Source organism: Leptonotus elevatus, chromosome 6 (genome assembly GCF_054856555.1).
Source record: "Leptonotus elevatus isolate MCC_2025b chromosome 6, RoL_Lele_1.0, whole genome shotgun sequence".
Classification (NCBI taxonomy): Eukaryota; Metazoa; Chordata; class Actinopteri; order Syngnathiformes; family Syngnathidae; genus Leptonotus; species Leptonotus elevatus.
In genome coordinates this window covers 3,862,095-3,882,285 of record NC_141244.1, presented here as the reverse complement: position 1 = coordinate 3,882,285, position 20,191 = coordinate 3,862,095, and the positions used below count along the sequence as shown (strand labels likewise).

General features: G+C 44.3%; 1 protein-coding gene across 3 annotated transcripts in view; it reads left to right on the top strand.

The window, feature by feature from the left end:
- The window catches only part of ulk4 (unc-51 like kinase 4), a 127,054-nt gene that overhangs the window by 91,438 nt on the left and 15,425 nt on the right, over positions 1–20,191 (top strand). For all 3 annotated transcript variants that reach the window (XM_086079154.1, XM_086079155.1, XM_086079156.1), the window contains 2 exons: positions 16,444–16,607; positions 18,314–18,415. The gene's annotated coding sequence lies outside the window, so the exon portion shown is untranslated. The remainder of the gene's footprint in view (positions 1–16,443; positions 16,608–18,313; positions 18,416–20,191) is intronic.

The window sequence follows — 20,191 nt, the reverse complement described above, 5'->3', positions numbered from 1 at the left end:
ATTCCCACTGGTCCCTCCTCTTAACCCATTAAGGCCTGAAGCGCTTGGCAAAACCTGCCTATAAGGCTGCGTTCAGACTGTAGGCATATCTGACTCCAATCGGATTCCTCCTCAATACAGATTCTTAGGGCTGACTGTCCAGATTGTTTTTAGCAAGTGTCCAAATCCGATCTGGCTCTGTTCAGACTGAGCCACATTATTGACCCATCTGACAGGTTGCTGTATCAATGACATCGAACGGAGGCGGAGCCCAGCGCGTGGAGTGTTTGATGTCATTGTGACGCTGTTTACCGCTTTGTACTTCCCATTCCTCGCAAACGCGTTAAACGTGTTTTTTTTTTAAAGCAACCATATGTCTATGGCTACGGCCGGGCACTAATTCACTATTTCCGTTTGCACATGTGAAGAACTGATGGGGTAGCGAGACCAGCTTCAGCGCAAGTCACTGTATTTCCGACTGTGCATGAGAGGAGTCAACAGGGTAGTGCAGCCGTCAAGGTGTTTGACTGCCAAGCATGCGAGGAACCAGCCAGGCAGTGAACCGATTGGATATTGCCAGCGCGGGCGCATTTTGTTTTTGCACGCGTAGAGTGATGTTACGGACAGTCAAATCCGTTCTGAGTGTTTCAAGCGGATCACACTGAGACGCATTATGACAGAATCGGATATGAAACTACCTCCCATATGTGGTTTCAATCCGTCCCGCAAAAATCGGATTTCATGTGCTTTGGGACTGTTCAGATTGCAAAAGAGCCATCTACTTTGAAAATGAATGGGCTAAAAATCGGATTTGGACTGGCAGTCTGAACAAGGCCAAAAACTTATGGGTGACTTTAGAACAGGCGCGGGCAAACTCGATCCTTGAGGTTTTGGATGTTTCCCTTTTCCAACACAAGCTGATTCCAATCAACATGATCGTTATCAGACTTATGCAGAGTTTGCTGATGAGCTGATCATATATTAGCTGTGTATTTTCACTATTTTAAAAGTGTTGATTTGACTGTGGAAAGTGTGGAGGTATATAAACTCTGGACAAGTGTTGAAATCAACTCTGTGAGTCAATTCATCACTGAGCTTTTTGCTGTGTGTCGTGCGAGAGCAAGGCACAAGATGGTGCGTTCAAAGTTCTATATAGTGTTCCCTCGTTTTCCACTGTGGTTAGGTTCTACAAAATACCCGCAATAAATGAAATACACCAAGTAGTTAACTTTATGTTTTGCATTTATTATTAAAAATAAATAAACCACTCACCACACAGTTTATACACTTTTCTCATCGAGGCATTTACATTTTCTCACATTTCTCTCTTGTTTAAACTTACTTAATGTTCAGACCTTCATAAAAAAAAAAATATAAAATAGATACATTACTGTAAAAAAAATAAAAATACATGCAAAATTGCACACACAAAAATCCGCAAAACAGTGAGGCTGCGAAAAGTTACATTATAGCAAGGGAACACTGTATCGGCATCAGAAAATTGCATTGGCGTGTTAGTACTCTAATTTACTGATACCGCTGTTTTAATGTCTTACCGGGGCCTCTCCCGATACTGGTATCGATATCGACACAACACTAATAATAACACAACCTTTCTAACCCTTTATACTACCCTGACACAACAATATAGACCAACGAATACTACACTTCCTTTCCACAATTAGACACTCTGACCACACAATTCTACCATGAAACACTACCGCCAGCCAAATCACCACCAACTCCTCGAGTTCTTTGGTATCCCTTGTGAGATAATTAGCAGCAGCCAGCATCATCATAGTTTGGTAATTTACATTCACATATCCCTTTCTCATTTCCTGCTGTCTTCCTTGCTTATAGCCGTTGCTTTATTTGCTTATTGTGGTCCTTGTTATTTTTTCTCCTCTTGACCTAAACTCCACTTCTGAAATATGCTCTTCTCAACTCCCATCTTACGTTGTGCACTCAAAAATAAATGTATTTCCCTCTTCCCACTGCCCCATCTACCCTCAACTCATTCTCAATTTTGCACTCTTCTCTCCCTCCTTTCAGCTGGGGTTTACTCGAAATGTGGTGACGGCAAAGAAGAAGGGAGAGAGGAACTAGGAGGAGGGACGAGGAGAAGGGAGGAAGTGTGTATAATTGGCTTTTTTAAGGTGTGACAGAGAGTCAGGGGAGGAGATGGGGGCAAGTGTGTGTGTTTGTGTGTTGGGAAGCAATGAAATAGACAGTGTTTAAGGTTAAAATAGGAAGGTATGTGTTTATGTGCTTGTGTTGTGTTAGCCAAAGAGGGGATGTGTGAACAGTGTGGCAGTGGATGCAGGAGCACCGAGGACAAGCCTTCTGTGTGTGCGCGTGCGCGCGTGTGTGTGTGTGTTTGTAGGGAGGAGAGATGAGGCTTATAATTGGGCAGATTTGCCTCTGACTGAGATAATACCCCCTGGGGAAGGAAGACAGAGGGACTAAAGAGAGAGGGATGAAGATGTGGAAGAAGAGTAGAGCTGAAAAAAATTGTGAAAATAGAGAGGGAAGCTCGGCTGAGCCAGGAAAAAGAAATGGGAGGTAGAAAGGGTTGCACAGAGGTGGCAGGGAGGAATTTTTTTAAATATGGAGTAAGGATGCATTTAAGTGAGAAGAAAGGGGTGAGGGGATTTGAAGGTTAAAGTGAGGAGCAATAATGGAAGAGTGACAGTTTAGGAGAAGCTTCCAAGGCAAAAACAACCAACCTTTATTTGCCGAGCAGAGTGATTGTCTTTGTAGTAACATTATCACAGGCAATGCTCGAAACAACTTTTTTTCTTATTATATATATTAAATATAATGGCAAGATTGAATGTAGGGCTGCAGCTGTCAAATATTTCAGTATTCGAGTATCCTAATAGTAATTCTATAGAATAACGGTGTATTTGGATTGATGGATTTTTTTGCTATATAATAACCAACCAATTAGTTTACTTTTTTATATAATTTACAGTTTATATTTCTTAAATTCACATAGCAGCAAACTTTTCTTGTCTAGAAACATTTTCTAACAGGGCAATTTCTAAGAAATATAAATTTAAACTTAGCATTTAAATAAGATTTAGCAACCCATGTGCAACTTTACTTGAGCAGCTAGCATTTTTACATGCAACCTAATATAACTGGTTCATAGCTGTGTTTACAAGCTTAGACCAGCTATAACTATTTTTTTTCTTTTTTCTTTTTTTTCTTTTTTCTTTTTTTTACCAGGCTTGGGACTGGCATTGCCTGGGTATTGTAAATAGCCTTGGATGCAGAGTGCAGTTTGCGGCGTGCCGCAATGTCGGGTGGACTTAATCATTTGACTCCGCCCACACTGACTTTTCAAAATGGTTTAGACAATTTTTTTCCAGCAAAATTTGCAGCTTTAATGATGTGCCGTCTTATGACGTAAAGTTTTTACATTATAGAGCATCGAAAATTACAAACACATATGACAGCTTCAGTCAGCCAGGGCGGAGCTAACTAAACGGTTTGAGGAAGAGGCCGAAGTGCAGTACTACATGTGCCCAGCAGATAGCGCATCCCTGGACGGGTTTCGGTCAGTTATAATTTTCGTTGTTCAACAAAGTGTTCAAAAAATACTGTAATCGTGATGTAGTAGGGTTATGGTTAGGATTAGGGGTTAGGGGTTAGGTTTAACACCAAAAAAAGAAAGAACAAGATGCTTCAAGATCGAAAATACGTGTGGGCGGTCAAACGTTTAGGTCCACTCGACGTTGCAGCACGCCTCGAACTGCGCTCTGTATCCAGGGCTTACTCGGGTATTGGGGCACTGGGCGGGAATCTGACCCGTGTCATCTGCATTGAAGGGTAGCACTACACCACCAGTGCTATGAATAGTGGAAAGTACTGTGGAAGAGCTATTTTTAACTTGGTTAAGTTCCCAATTCCAAAGTAGGATAGAGCAAAAAAAATTCATTTTTTTCCCTCAAAAAATTCTTAGCCCTCAAGTGGTGCGTCAGTGTGTGGGTCGTGTGAATGCAAGTGTGTGCGTATAGCCTATAAGTGAAGAACAACTGGTATCCAGCTAACTGAAAAGGCATCATTATACAAACAAAAATAAAATAGAGCCAACAACAAGGGGAATGGTGCTTTTTTTGTTTTTTAACTATCACACTAAACAGTTTTTAATACATATATGCATAATAAAAAATAAACTCATACGAACTACAATAAATAAGAATTTAAGTCATAGAAGCATAGGAATATATATCCATCCATTTTCTGAACCGCTTATTCCTCACAATGGTCACGGGGGCACTGGAGCCCATCCCAGCTGGCTTCGGGCAGTAGGTGAGGTACTCCTGGTTATTTTGTTAATATTTGTTAATAACTGGTTGTCAGCCAATCGCAGGATACCATCCACACTCCCAATCACAACTAGGGACAATTTAGACACTTCAATTAACCGACCATGCATGCCTTTCGGAATGTGGAGGGAATCTGTTCATAGGACAACTGTTAGTTGCACACTGCACAAATGTGTGGCCTTTATAGGAGAGTGGCACGAAGAATCCCATTTCTCAAAAGAAAATCATAAAAAGTGTTGTTTGAAGTTTGCCACAAAACACCTGTGAGACAGGTAAATGAGCTCCTTTACCTGCCGGTTGAATAGAAGCACCTGTGACTAAAGCCAAAGTGTGGCAGGGACTTTATTTTACTTACTTACCTGATCTCAATCTCAATCATGGGCCTCTTGCTGCATCTCTGATCAGTGTTTGGGCTGAAATTTTAGACAAACGGTCGGGTCTTGGTAGGTTTACAGTGGTCTGATACTCTCTCCATTTTAATATGGTTGATTGTACAGCAGAGCCGGTTTTTGCTATGAGCAATGTGGGCGACTGCCCAGGGACAATTGATCTAAGGGCGCACACAGGCGTGCTAAAAATATTCGTTTTTTTAAACTCTAAACAAAACTTGCTAGTTTACTCGCTGGACTACACTGCAAAAAGGACTGTAGAAAATTTAAGAGAAAAATATAGTAAAATAAGAAAATTATTACTTCAAATAAGCAAAATTATCTACCAACAGAACAAGAAAGTTTTACTTAAATTTACCTGTAAGATTTTGAAAAATAAGAAAATAATACTAGACCCATATCAACCACTGCGGTCTTGAAAATAGTATGTTCACACTAAAAATGTCGACTTTTTTCAAGCTGTAATAAATAGAACTATTTTCTTAAAAAGAAAATAGTTTTTTTTTTTTACTGTTGGATAACTTAGCCTGAGTGTCAAGAAGGGAGGTAACAAGTCCCATTTTCTTTGTCATGACTCAGCCAGGAATTGAACCCACAACTTTTAAGTCTGAGGGTAGGCTCTCTAACACTAGACCATTGAGCTGGTACTCAAACAAGGAAAAATTAGCTTAGTAAATAGAACTAAAAGAACCACATTGCACTGATTGTTTTCATACTTGTATTTTTTTCCATTTATCTTATTACTAGATTATGCAAAATCTTAAAATAAGAAAACTCATGAAACCCCAATTCAGGGCCTTTGACGTTGGTTAGTTGTCATCTTAAAATGTGGGAAATGCTTGTTTTAATCCTCACAGTACTTAAAACTGGCTGTTAACACTCAATGCCAAGACTGCTTGATCAAATAAGATAATTAAGTAATAAGTATCTTAAAATAAGCACAATGATCTTGCCTTACAATTTTATTTTAAGTAAAAATAACTTGTCAAATCAAAATAAGCAAATTTAGGTAAAATTTAAGAAATTATATCTTACTTAAGATTTTTGCCGTGTACCGCATGTTTCGGTTTTTAAAGAACTTTATTTGCTTTTAGATCAATTACAAACGCACGTTTCCGTGCTGGGGTACCTTGCTGCGGAGATTCAAATTGTAAGAGGCAAAGGGTTGTCAAATAGCGACTGCGTGCAGATGCAGGCAATGAAGAGAGAGAGGGGAGGGGAAAGATACAAAAACTGCTTCCAAATAAATTGTATTTCATAATTAATGTAGACCCATATGTCTACATTTAATTGATGGGTATGTGAAAACATTTAAATAATAATAATAATAATAATAAATCTACGTAAACGTTTACGTCACGTAACTCCGGACTCCGTTTGATTGACGGGTGAACGCCTGAACGGACGGTAATGATGTCAAGACGCAAATGAAGATGATGAATCAAAAGTACAAGCGAAAAGAAGTCATCAGGTGCTTGTCCTGCCAAAACAGCAAGAACAACAACTTATTCGATCTTTGTTCAAAAGAGAAGTTGTGACGGTTCCATATGTGATGTCATACTGGAATAAAGATGTGGAACACATAGACTGGAAAATAATCTGGATGTCACCCAATCATTATTTGTTTTAAAATAATTCATAGGTTTTACCCCATTCAAATGGTCATATTATGAAAAGTTTCAAGGAAGATGTTGATGAGAAATGCACTTTCTGGTGGAACAGTGACTCATTAATTTTGGCTGTGCCCCTTCGTCCAAAGCTTTTGGAGTGACTTTTGTAAATTTATTGCTGAAAAGATTGATGGAGATTTTGTACTGTTTAGGAAAGATGTACTGTTTGGTATCTATGACTTTAAAATAAATAAGTTAAAGCACAAGGAGATTTATATTATTAATCTTATCGTTATTATAGCAAAATTTTACATTCATAAATGTAAATTCTTACATAGGAAAACGTATTTCATTGCTTTACATTGTGAAATCAAGCAGTACATCGATTCTGTATTTTTTTTGTAAACTTAACCCCTGGCATGTTGTTTTATTTGTTTTGCTTTGTTATGTATAGTCAACAATTGTATCAGTCATTGGTTTATCATTACTAAGAATGGCTATTGTTGTATGTTCTGCAATAATCAAAAATAATAATAATAATAATAATAAAAGAAGCCATCTGGTGCAGCAATTTAGAAAAAGGAGAGGACAAACAGGCGTGAGAAAAGGTAGGCAGATTTCTATGAGTGTGAGTGAGAGTAAGCTCTCGGCTATTTCTTAGCCTCTTGCTAATATGTTGCTAATCCACAAAAGACAACTCGATTTCATTTGGTATTTAGTTTTGCTTAACGAGCAACTATTTAGAATTGACTGAGGCATCAAGTGATGTAACTAATTTTACCCATAGCTAATCTGTTTAGTGTGTAGTGGTTTTGCAACACAACAGAGACGTATATATGACTGTAGACTTGCCAAGCTAACTTTGGCATGGCTTTTTGGACTTGCCATCAACTATCAGCATCAATCAAACAAACAGTTGCACAACAGATTTCGTATGATGATGTCATTGATGGTTTTGCATCAAAGAAGGCTAGAAAAATAAGGTAATGGGCGTGCTCCACGGCGTTGCTTGCTGCGTTGCTGTCGGCCAATCAGATGACAGTGACAACACGGGCCCGCTCTGCGCCAGACGACCGGCGCTGCAGAACCACCTCAGAGATTGTTCTGAAAAGCGGTTTCGTTGTAACAGCTCGGCCCCGAAAAGTTCCATGGAGACGCGAACATCCGGGGACAAAAAAATACCGCTTAGTTCGATGAAAAGGCGGCAATAGATGGGCGAATGGAGGAAAACACCACTTAGTTGATGTTTTTGGTGGAGAAAAAAGATTTTCGCTATCTGCTGGCCGGCCTAGTCCCTTACCCCTTATGAAAAGCTGGGGTTGACTGTAAAAATTCATTGCACTCGCAATTCCCTTTGTTAGTTTTAGTTAGTAGTCAGTTTATGAATGTAATTTTGGACATGCAGTCTATGTTTGTGTGCACTATATTATGCAAGTGACAGCATACCAGGCTGTTCTGAGTAGAATCTCCTGTATCTCCGTGGCGTGAGAGTATTTCAAAAGCAAATGCCTGTAATAGATAGAAGAAATAATGTAAAGAACCCTGTGATGCTGAATTCATCAAGCAAAACATGGATTTGCACTTTGTAACTGCCATATATTCATATATAGCAATAGATAGTTGTCCTCCAACATCTTCAACGTTAAACGAAGTTGATGAGAAAGGTATAGACTATGGAGATGAAACTGTATGTAAAATTTCACATCACAATTATAGATCATCATGCTAGATGTTGTGTTGTTACAATATTGCTAAAAAATATATACATAAAAAATACATTTTCAAATTTCAGATACATGCACCCAAATCATTTATTAGTTTTATTTTGAATACAAAACTGTGCAACCCTCTGCACTTTTTTACACAATGGAAGTTGCTAAAAGCAGCGACCATAATTAATGTTCATACATGACCCATGAAATTTTGGTTAATTCACTCCTGAGGTTCACTTGTTTTGGTACAAATCAGTTGATGGTTTTGTCAACAATGTCTGTGTCCCTCCTGGGTTTGTGTTGATGCAGAAAAACTTTCAAAGATTTGGTAAAGCATCACACCACTTGACATCATGGTCTTCTTATGTTGGTCACAAGAATGTAAACAGGAAGAAAATATGCTGTGCAGACTAATGAGGGGTAAACAAATAAAGCAGCAAAAATTATTCCTAAATGACACAGAACTGGTGGTTGTTGATAACTTTATTGATTAGGTGAACAACAGCCACCTTATTCGTCAGTCATTGGTTCACCCACTTGTGACCGTGTTGGTCGGAGCTGCGTGGTTTACCCTCTAAAGGCTGCGGCGACAGTGTTTGTTTGGATTTGTGTTTGATGGCATTGCAGCGTGCTTCTTTCATTTGGGACCATCTGGTCATATACTCTAACCCCCCATAATTAGGGTTATTGACACCTTCTGTTTGTCCGTTTTGCCACTAGTTACCGCGTCTACTGCGGCATACTTTTATTTTTCGTGCGGTTAGCCTCGCGTTAGCGCCCTAGCTACCGCGTATTGGAGTTTTCCTTTTTGCCACCGCTAGCCTTGAGTGGAGTTAGCGCCCTTTCTCCCGGCTTGTTGGCGCCTGTTTTTCTCCGACGCGTTACCGGTTAGTTGTTGCACTTTTTCTTTTGCCTTTGCTGGTGAAGGCGCCGTCCACGTCCCCGCTCCCAGCTTACGGCGTTGCACTTCTTGTTTGATCGATTGGCTGTTCGGCTTCTTTTTGTGCATGTCCCGCACCGCTAGTGCGCTCCTCGCGTCTTCTGTGCAGGCGGCGTCTCCGCCCCTTCTCTCAGCTTCGCTTGGGGCAGCTTTGCTTGCCATCGCGTGCCTTGTTGCTCTTGTATGTGTACGGCGACTAGTGCACGTCTCGCGTCTGCTGTGTAGGTGGCGTCCCCGCGCCTTCTCTCAGCTTATCGCTACTTTACCGACTTGTATCCTGCCCCGACCCGCGCGTCGGCTGCTCGGTTTGCGTTTGCTGTGCAGGTGGCGTCCGCGCCCCCTTCCTTCAGCTTGCTACTGTTCACTACCCGGACTCCTTTGCATTCGCGATTACTGTGTGGACTGTGGCACCCTCTTTGAGGCCTCCAATATCCTGGATGATTGCAGCCCGAGATGCCTCGTTTCCAATCGCGTTGGAGAGACTCAGTCCGGCAATCCTCTTGTGCAGGACCCCAGTCCCCTGAGTCGCCTGTCATCCTCCCAACCTAGAGCCCCAAAACGTCTTGGTGTGGCTTCTGCTATGTCCAATCCCCCCAAGAAGAAGGTGACGCAGCGACGACTCACTTCAGAGGTGGGACGCCTGTAGACCGAGTTAGCGGAGGTGAGGTCTTTTTTGCAGGACCGTCAACCTCCCGCCCCAGTCGGCATCTTGAGAGTGCCTTCTTCCGGCACAGGCGCCCTTCCTCTGCCTTTTCTGTCCCCGCGTCTCAGGACTATTTGCGGGAACTGCATGCTTGCTGGAGGGATCTTGGGGCTCTCTCCCGCCTTTCTGCTGATAGCCGTGCTTTAGCGGCTATGCATGACGCAGCTAGTGTCGGCTTGGACTGGATGCCTGACATGGAGCCAGCTGTCGCATCCCTTATCATGTTCCCGGAAGAGACCCTTCAGCCGTCAGTGCGGTGCCCTCGACCCCAATGTCGGGTGACCGATGACCTTTTCACTCGGGCTTATAACGCTGCCGCGTGTTCTGGTCGCATAATGAATTCTTGGCCTACCTTATGCTCGCTTTCTCTGCGTCTCTGCGGACGGACAGCCTGGATACTGCTGTGTCCTTCAGTGATGCGGCCCTCCAAGCTTTTGCCCTCATAACCAGGGAGTACAGCCGGCTGATGTCCTTCCTGGTGCAGGTGCGCCGCCAGGTGTGGCTGGCACAGTCCCCCTTGAGTCCTCTAGGAGGGCTCTCCGTAGTGTTCCTGTGGAGCCGGGGCAGCTTTTTGGTTTGGCTGCTGTGGGGGCGCTGGAAAGGACTATTAGGGTCCCCAACCCCCCACCCGCGCCCCCCCATATAGACCCTACTTTACCTCGCTTTCGCCCTTTGTCACAGCCTCAGCCTCCCGGGAGTTACCCGCGGCCTTCTCAGAGGTCGGAGGTCGTGGACTTTCGCTCCTCCGCCCGCTTACCTTCCAGGCAGCCCCGAGCTGCAGGCCCCTCCCACCCTAGGGGCCGGAGGGCCAGGGACTGATCCTCTGGTGCAACCCGGGGGTTTCTACTCAACGTACTTCCTTATCCCGAAAAAGACAGGCGGATACCAGATGATACTGGACCTGAGGGGGCTCAACCGACATCTCATGGTATTGCCACTCCACATGTTGACGACGAACAGGCCGGCGCTCTTGTTTCCTGTGAGAGCCTTGCGGTACTCGTGTTACGACGTTACGGCGGGCATTCGAACGTCTGCTCAGCTTTTTTTAGGGGTCCGGCTAAGGGCTCCGCTCTCTCCAAGCAGTGCTTGTTTCACTGGGTCGTGGATGCCATTCGTCATTCCTACCTGGTGTCGGGCCGTCCCCTGTTGCCGGGGGTGCGCTGTCACTCCACCAAGAGCGTTGCCACCTCTTGGGTTGCCTTGAGAGGTGTTCTTCTGGAGGACATCTCTGCTGCTGCCTAGTGGACGGCGCCGAGCACTTTCTCCAGGTTTTAAAACGTGGAGAACGCCTCTCCCCATCCGCTGGGCATGGTTTGGTTGCTGGGGCTTCTCAGTGAGATTGTGTCTGGCATTCCTCATGTCTACGCCGTATTAGTCATTCAGTGCTTGAAGCACCGCCATCTGGCGGTCGGGAGGGACGAAATTGATCGAAAGTTAAGACGGTAACTGCGGTTGTATGAGTCCCTGACGACCGTCAGAGCGTCCTGTCACTCGGAATCCTCGTGTTTACGTGAGAAGATTCCGTAGGAAACGAACCTCGGGTGACACTGGAACTTATACCATTCTAGGGTCACCCAGGGGTCACAGGTGACTAATTTGGTATGCATTACTTGAACTGCGCATGCGTGAAGGAAACATTCAGTGCTTGAAGCACCGCCATCTGGCGGTCGTCTGGGACTCATCGAACCGCAGTTACAGTCGTAACTTTCATTTTAGTTTCCTGCTAATGTCGCAGGGTAGTACAGCAACAACGTACCGTCACGTTTACTTTCGAGGCTAGGCAAAATTCCACATTTCAGAATTCAATTCAGTGGATGAATTTGAATTGACTCCACTCCACAGGATGTTGAATTGAATTTGAATGACAGGAAGTGGAATGGAATTCATAGTTATTCAGAGAAATTCATTCTCATCACATATTGGGAATGGGACTTAACATACATTTTCTTCCACAAGGAGGTAATGAGACTTAACACGACATAGACGGACGACATCCAGTGATTAATATATAAGCGTTTTGTCAATGAGGCAGGGTCGTTCTGTTCAACCATCATATCAAACAATTACAAAGTTTTTCAATGTTAATGATCTGTTTTATCGGAGTACACAGTAAATTCTGTAGAGTAAATTTGACTCTATTTAGAGTGGGACCAAATAGACTCAGTTTTAGAGTAATTTTGACAATTGAAAAAAAAAATAGAAATAAAAGTCACTTAAGGGTTGAGGAACAAACTCACAACCTTCAGCTTGGGAGACAGCCGATCTACTCCCTGAGTCTGTTCCTGCTGTGTGTTAGTGTATTGCTCATGTCAGCTGGAATCTTCCTAACTCCAAGAGACCTAAAACATCTTTTTTGATCAGCAAAAAGTAGGAGGGGCATAGCTCAGGTGGTAGTGTAGCAGTCCCCCAAACTGAAGGTTGTGAGTTTGTTCCTGAACCCTTGGTTTATTGATTTCTTTTTTTCAAATTATTTATTTTACTCTCTTCCAATTGTAAATAGCTTACTCTAAAAACTGAGTCTATTTGGTCCCATTCTAAATAGAGTCAAATTTACTCTACAGAATTTGCTGTGTAGGCTTTTAATGTTAATTAAAAATAATAATAATAAATTACTACGCTTTCCTATTTACTATAATTATTGTAAATGCTTAAAATAATCCATTTGTCCATCCTCGACCGCTTATCCGGGGTCGGGTCGCGGGGGCAACAGCTTTAGCAGGGAAGCCCAGACTTCCCTCTCCTCAGCCACTTCAGCCAGCTCCTCCGACGGGATCCCAAGGTGTTCCCAAGCCAGCCGAGAGACGTAGTCTCTCCAGCGTGTCCTGGGTCGTCCCGGGGGACTCCCGCCGGAGGGACATGCCCGGAACACCTCCCCAAGGAGGCGTCCAGGAGGCATCCAAACCAGATGCCCGAGCCACCTCAACTGGTTCCTCTGGTTCCGCGGAGGAGTAGCGGCTCGACACTGAGTCCCTCCCGGATGAACGAGCTTCTCACCCTATCTCTAAGGGAGAGCTCGGCTACCCTGCGGAGGAAACTCATTTCGGCCGCTTGTATCCGGGATCTTGTTCTTTCGGTCACGACCCACAGCTCGTGACCATAGGTGAGGGCAGGAACATAGATCGACCGGTAAATCGAGAGCTTTTTTTTTAGGCTCAGCTCCTTCTTCATCACTGCAGACGCTGCACCGATCCGTCTGTCGATCTCCCGCTCTAACTTACCCTCACTCGTGAAGAAGACCCCAAGATACTTGAACTCCTCCACTTGGGGCAGGATCTCATCCCCGACCCGGAGAGGGCACTCCACCCTTTTCCGACTGAGGACCATGGTCTCGGATTTGGAGGTGCTGATTTTCATCCAAACCGCTTCACACTCGGCTGCGAACCGCTCCAGTGAGAGTTGGAGATCACAGCACCACATCATCTGCAAAAATCAGAGATGCAATGTTGAGGCCACCCCCTCAACACCTCGGCTGCGCCTAGAAATTCTGTCCATAAAAGTTATGAACAGAATCGGTGACAAAGGTCAACTTTGGCGGAGTCCAACCCTCACAGGAAACGAATGCGACTTACTGCCGGCAATGAGGACCAAACTCTGACATCGGTCGTACAGGGACCGAATAGCCCGTATCAGGGGGCCTGGTACCCCATACTCCCGAAGCACCCCCCACAGGACTCCCCGAGGGACACGGTCAAACGCCTTCTCCAAGTCCACAAAGCACATGTGGACTGGTTGGGCGAACTCCCACACACCCTCGAGGACCCTGCTGAGGGTGTAGAGTTGGTCCACTGTTCCACGGCTGGGACGAAAACCACATTGCTCCTCCTGAATCCAAGATTCGACTTCCCGACGGACCCTCCTCTCCAGCACCCCTGAATAGACCTTACCTGGGAGGCTGAGGAGTGTGATCCCTCTAAAGTTGGAACATACCCTCCGGTCCCCCTTCTTAAAAAGGGGGACCACCACCCCGGTCTGCTAATCCAGACGCACTGTCCCCGATGTCCACGCAATGCTGTAGAGACGTGTCAACCACGACAGCCCCACAACATCCAGAGCCTTTAGGAACTCCGGGCAAATCTCATCCACCCCCGGGGCCACGAGAAGCTTTCCAACCACCTCAGTGACTTCGACCCCAGCGATAGGGGGAGCCCACCTCAGAGTCTCCAGACCCTGCTTCCTCAAAGGAAGGCGTGTCGGTGGAATTGAGGAGGTCTTCGAAGTACTCTCCCCACCGATTCACAACGTCCCGAGTCGAGGTCAACAGCACCCCATCTCCACTATACACAGTGTTAATGGCGCACTGCTTTCCTCTCCTGAGACGCCGGATGGTGGACCAGAAATTCCTCGAAGCCGTCCGGAAGTCGTTTTCCTTGGCCTCACCGAACTCCTCCCATGTCCGAGTTTTTGCCTCAGCGACCACCGAAGCCGCATTCCGCTTGGCCATCCGGTACCCGTCAGCAGCCTCCGGAGTCCCACAGGCCAAAAAGGCCCAATAGGACTCTTTCTTCAGCTTGACAGCATCCCTTACCGCTGGTGTCCACCAGCGGGTTCGAGTATTGCCGCCATGACAGGCACCAACCACCTTACGGCCACAGCTCCGATTGGCCGCCTCAACAATGGAGGCGCGAAACATGGTCCACTCGGACCCCGCCTCCCTTTCTGTTCTGTTCTGCCGGAGGTGAGTGTTGAAACTCTTTCTGACAGGGGATTCTGCCAGACGTTCCCAGCAGACCCTCACAATACGTTTGGGTCTGCCTGGTCGGACCAGCATCTTACCCCGCCATCGGAGCCAACACACCACCAGGTGATCAGTTGACAGCTCCGCCCCTCTCTTAACCCGAGTGTCCAACACATACGGCCGCAAATCAGATGACATGACTACAAAGTCGATCATCGAACTGCGGCCTAGGGTGTCCTGGTGCCAAGTGCATATATGGACACCCTTGTGTTTGAACATGGTGTTCGTTATGGTCAGTCTGTGGCGATCACAGAAGTCCAATAACAAAACACCGCTCTGGTTTTGATCGGGGGGGGGGGGTGCTTATTAATGTATGTATGTAAGCCCCCTCCATGAGTTATCACCTTATCGTGGTGGAGGGGTTTGCGTGTCCCAATGAGCCTAGGAGCTATGTTGTCTGGGGCTTCATGCCCCTGGTAGGGTCACCCATGGCAAACGGGTCCTAGGTGAGGGACCAGACAAAGCATAGCTCAAAAGACCCCAATGATAAACACAAACTTTGGATCTTCGTTTCCCTTGCCTGGACGCGGGTCACCGGGGCCCCCGTCTGGAGCTAGGCCTGGAGGTGGGGCTCGAAAGCGAGCGTCTGGTGGCCGGGCCTATACCCATGGGGGCCAGCCGGGCACAGCCCGAAAAGGCAACGTGGGTCCCCATTCCCATGGGCTCACCACCGGTGGAAGGGGCCAAAGGGGTCGGGTGTGCAGTGAGTTGGGTGGCAGCCAAAGGCGGGGGCCTTGGCGGTCCGACCCCCGGCTACTGAAGCTAGCTCTGGGGACATGGAATGTCACCTCTCTGGCAGGGAAGGAGCCCGAGCTGGTGTGCGAGGCTGAGAAGTTCCGACTAGATATAGTCAGACTCGCCTCCACACACGGCTTGGGTTATGGTACCAATCCTCTTAAAATAATATTTGTATGAAATTCATATTTTAAACAGTCCTGAGATTTGGCCAGCCAGGCTAAGAAGCCAGCCAGGCACCTAACATGGGAAATTGAGGTAGCCCGACAATTTTCCAGGTAGCCTGATAAGAAATGATGATGATTATGATAAAAATATGGTCATTTTTTCAAGTCATATCGTCACAAAACTGAAAATAATACAGGGTTCTACGTTAAGCCTTTTCTGGTGGTGGCCCAGAAACCAAATTGTGGTGGCCCTGCCAGAACCAGCACTGTCCCTGTGTATCCAATACCTCACATATCATAATTTGGTCACCTCACATATCATAATTTGGTCAGTTTAATATTTAAAAAAAAATCCATATTATTAGTCGGTCACATGTGTGTTATTTTTGACAAATTATTCACCAATAAGATAGCTATCCATCCATCCATCCATCCATTTTCTTAACCGCTTGTCCTTACAAGGCTATGATAACTAATAAAATAAAATAATGATTCCTATAGTAATAATAAAAGATAAGTCAAAAATTATTTATGAAATGTGTGAAGCTATTTTTATTTTCAACTCTGTGTCCAGACTATATGGACAGCCTGTAGAACACACAATAAAATGTATTTTAAAAACCAAATACATTAATAATTAATATATTATTATATATAATATATTGTGCCCCAAAAGTCCCATTCAAACTATGTGGTTGTATAAGCTTTTCAAGGCAAGTGCAAGGAATTTTAAATTACATTGTGAGTGCTTCAAGTATGTTTAGGAGTACAGTATCTCACATTTATTTGGAGTTCAACACAACCTGTGGTGTCACAGTTTGAACAACGGGTGGCGCACTGGGTGCCACCCACGTAATGACATACTTCATTGAGACAGCCGAAGAAGAAAGTCACGGATGATGAATGGATTTTAGCATCATGTACTGACTGATTAAATATAAATAGAAGCCTGATTGCTGAGAATACCGCATAGATAATCAAACCCAACAAGTAGTGGTCATTAGAATTACATGCATTCAGGCTGAGGTATACTGGGACATTTTCTATTTACCGCAAACATTTAAGTAGGGATTTGACTTGTATTTCAGCTTCTCCTCTTATGGAAGCTTTTCCCTGCACACACACGTACACACATACAGGGCTGGTGGAGGTTGTTGTGAATGCCCTCCCAAAGACTGCAGTGGTCCACCTGGATGGAGAAGCTGCCGGAAGGAAGGTCAGCCATCTTGTTTTGCAAGCCCTTCTGGAAGTACTCCACAACATCTTGACACAAACAGCAAATGTTGTACGCTCAGCACTGCAGGTATGACCCCGCACACGCTACATCACATACGCTTGTAAATAAATCGAAGCCTCAGCAACAGTGACTTGTTGATATGTTGTTGTAAAGCTGTTTAACTCATTCACTCCCAGCCATTTTCACTGAAGCAACCCCCTTCGCTCCCGGCTGTTTTACTGGATTTTTACAGATTTTGCAAAACCCACAGAATATTGAGGTCTATTGCTTAAAAACATGGAACCTACCAAAAGAAAGATTAGACTCTCTTCTTTCATCATTATTCACAAACTTGTTGAAAACATTGGGAAAAAGAGCTTGTTGCAACATGGCCCTGGCTCGTCTCTTATACTCTGCTGCCAACTGCTGGCCGTTTCTGTAATAACTACCATTGCTTTAAGCCACTTTTTCATGTCAGAAGCTGCATCAAAGCCTTCTGTATGCTCTTGCATAAAAAAAATAAAAAATGTGTGAATAAGTTTTTGGGAGTGAAGGACAAATTATTTAAAAAACTATTTACACGTTTTACGGTTTGCATGAGTTAATGACAGTGGCCAGTATTTTAGTGGCTAATATTTATGAATGGAGTAACACTGTGTTGTTCTGCTTTGTCATACTAGATTTGGCCTTTATAGTATGGATTGATTCACCTCTATTTACAATTCCACAGACATAATCACAAAATCACTTCGCCAGTTGTGTGCCCTTGTATCCCAAGGTCGTGTTTTGCGTGTGTGTGTGCGTGTGTTCGTGTGTGTGTGTGCGTGGGGTGTGTGTGTGGGGGGGGGGGGGCAATTGAGGTGTGCACTGGAAGCTTGCAGGTTTAACCAACCGCAATATCGAAGTTGTGGACACGGGGGAAAGCGGATGAGGCGATGAGACCCTTTCTCCACTTTCGCTCTCTCTCTCTCGCTCTCTTACACACACACACATACACACACACACACATGCACACATACATAGAGAAACACACAAACAGACTCACAGGCAGACACAGAGGGGCCTGTCTGGTTCTGTCCCTGCGGCCTCATTATCACCGCTGGCTTTGTCCTCAGCTTGCCTCCCTGCACACATTCGCTTTTGCTCACACACACACACGCCAAGCCCCATCTCCCCATAGTGTGCACTCCAGCCCAAAGCATACATATTAATGCCTGGACAGGGAGGCGTTGGGGCTAAAGGGGAGGTAGAAGCTTGGGTGGAGGGGAGAATGACAGAAGAGGAAAGAGGGAGAGGGAATGATTGAGCAAATGAAGGAGGGACACAAGCGAAAAATAGAATGTTTGCTGTAAAAATGCATGGCTCATTAAGAAGAAAACTTTTGTCCAGAAAAAATTTGCACAGTAACATGATCTGATAAGGAGAGATGCTCCATCATACCTCTGCACTATTGAACAGCATAGAGAAAACTTCATCACCTGGCTCTACTGCTAATTCACCCCAACTGCCACTGGAGACATGCAGAAGCAGGCCACACTCATTCAACTAGAGAAAAGGGAACACGACAACTTCAAAAGTCAGGAGTCTTAATCGTAAAACTGAAACAAGTGCATGCAAGGGGGGAAAAAACATGCAATTTGTTCAAGTTGCTCTGTTAGTCAATCAGTCGGTGTGGATTTGTGTCAGTTTGTCAAAATGTGGCTTGGCAGGTCTCTGGATCCATCATTATTGACTGTCAAATCTCTATAAATCATTTAACGTGTGTGTGCGTATGTATGTGTGTGCTTGTGTAGAGCCAGAGGCAATCTTGTCCAACGGCAGAGACGGATGCGGCAGAGAAGCTGCTCTTTGCCTTCAGACCCCTGAGCCAACTCGGCACACACCTCATTCACATGGTGAGAAGGCCAACACTCACCAAGTTTGTGTGTGTGCATGGAAAGGCTTTGCATGCATAAATTAATGTTTTGGCCGCATGTGTACTGTAAATATGAATGTTTTTGGCACACTACGGCATGCTTAAATGACTTAACGAAGACATGATCATTCAGTCTTGTTTCTACTTTCTACCATGTTAAGAGCATGAATGCTAACCAGATTTATTTTCCTAAACTGAGTATGGTTACGTAACAACAATCTTTTTTGAAAGCTGCAGCATGGTGGATGAGTGCTGAGCATGTCCAGTCGAGAGGTTGAAGGTTTACATCTCTGCTCAAAAACATCTTGCAAGTCCCCATGAAGTGAAAATAAAACTGTTGTCTAAATTTGACACATCGCAGAGAAGGGCGTTGTTAACAAGTCTGCCAAATTTGAATCAATAAAAGAATTACCAAGAATATGAAATCAAGCTTTGAAATGGTGAAAAATCGAAACATTCTCTTAGCGCTTAACACTGTGGAATGTGCGCTTCACTAAACCTCTACTTGTGAAATACATTTGTATGTCTAGCATATGCCTACGCTTCCTTAAAGCTACTGCAGGAAGTCCAATTTCGAATGACTACTGCAACCTGTGGCCAAAAAATTTAACTGCACACTGCCACACACCCTTCTTCACATACACAATGTGCACATGACATCACAACATCCACAGACAGAGGGCGGGAAATTCAAACCTGAATCCAGTCTGACAACTATTGGCCATAGGCTTGCAGGAGTACCCATTGTGAACTGATAAGGTGATAATCTACTAATTAGAAGATGTTTCAATTATAAATGGTCAAATAAAACAGCTATTGTAAATATATGTTTGGGCAAATTTTTCCGTAGAGCAGCTTTAAGTGTTTGAGCCGCAAAATGTGTTTGCTGTAAACACACTTTGAAATCCACGATAAAGATAAAGCACACTTTAAATTTGAAAACACTTTATCTAACGGCATGTTGTTGTTTTTAATTCTGTATTAAATAAATCCAATAAAAGTAATTTAATCAGAATGTGCTGATTACTGAATGCATATTTGGACTTCCATCAATTAAAAACTGTGATTGTGCTTGCCATGCCCTAGAACGGCGGTTCTCAACTATTTGCACCATGGTGTCAATTAAACATTGACATATAGCGAACCGGCATAGAAACAAACAAAAAAAGAGTACATAATAAATCGGTTAGTGTTAAATTTCCAGTGTTTGAGCAAATATGCAGTAAGCAGTGTTATTTTAACACTGTTACGATAAAAAGTTACAGTCAGAGTGAATTTCCTAGAGCGTTGGAGTTGGGGTGGATGTTGGGTGTAAACTGAATAGCACTAACTCGAGTATTAAATTGACCACACCCTCACTTCCGGTGAAGGACAAACTTTCCAATTTTCTGCATGCTGTCAACATTTCAATAGCAGTACATCCAGCTGTTGTTGTTGGGGTGGCGTGGCTCAATGTTCGAGTGGTCGTCTCCCAACCCTGAAGCATGGGTTCGATCCCAGGCCAGTGTGACAATGTCAACGTATATCCTTGAGCAAGATACCGAACCACCAGTTGCTTCTGATGCTGTGTCATCAGTAGTCAAAATGTAAAGCCCTTTGAGGGCCTTGTAAGGAGGGAAAATGCTATATAACTGAAGTACCATTTACCAGAGTAAAGTGTAGTTTGAGTTAAATTTCTAACACTGACACTAGTGCAATACAGTACACTCTTAAGACTTTAAAAAACAGAGTTAAGTGTAGTTGAGCAGAAATAAAT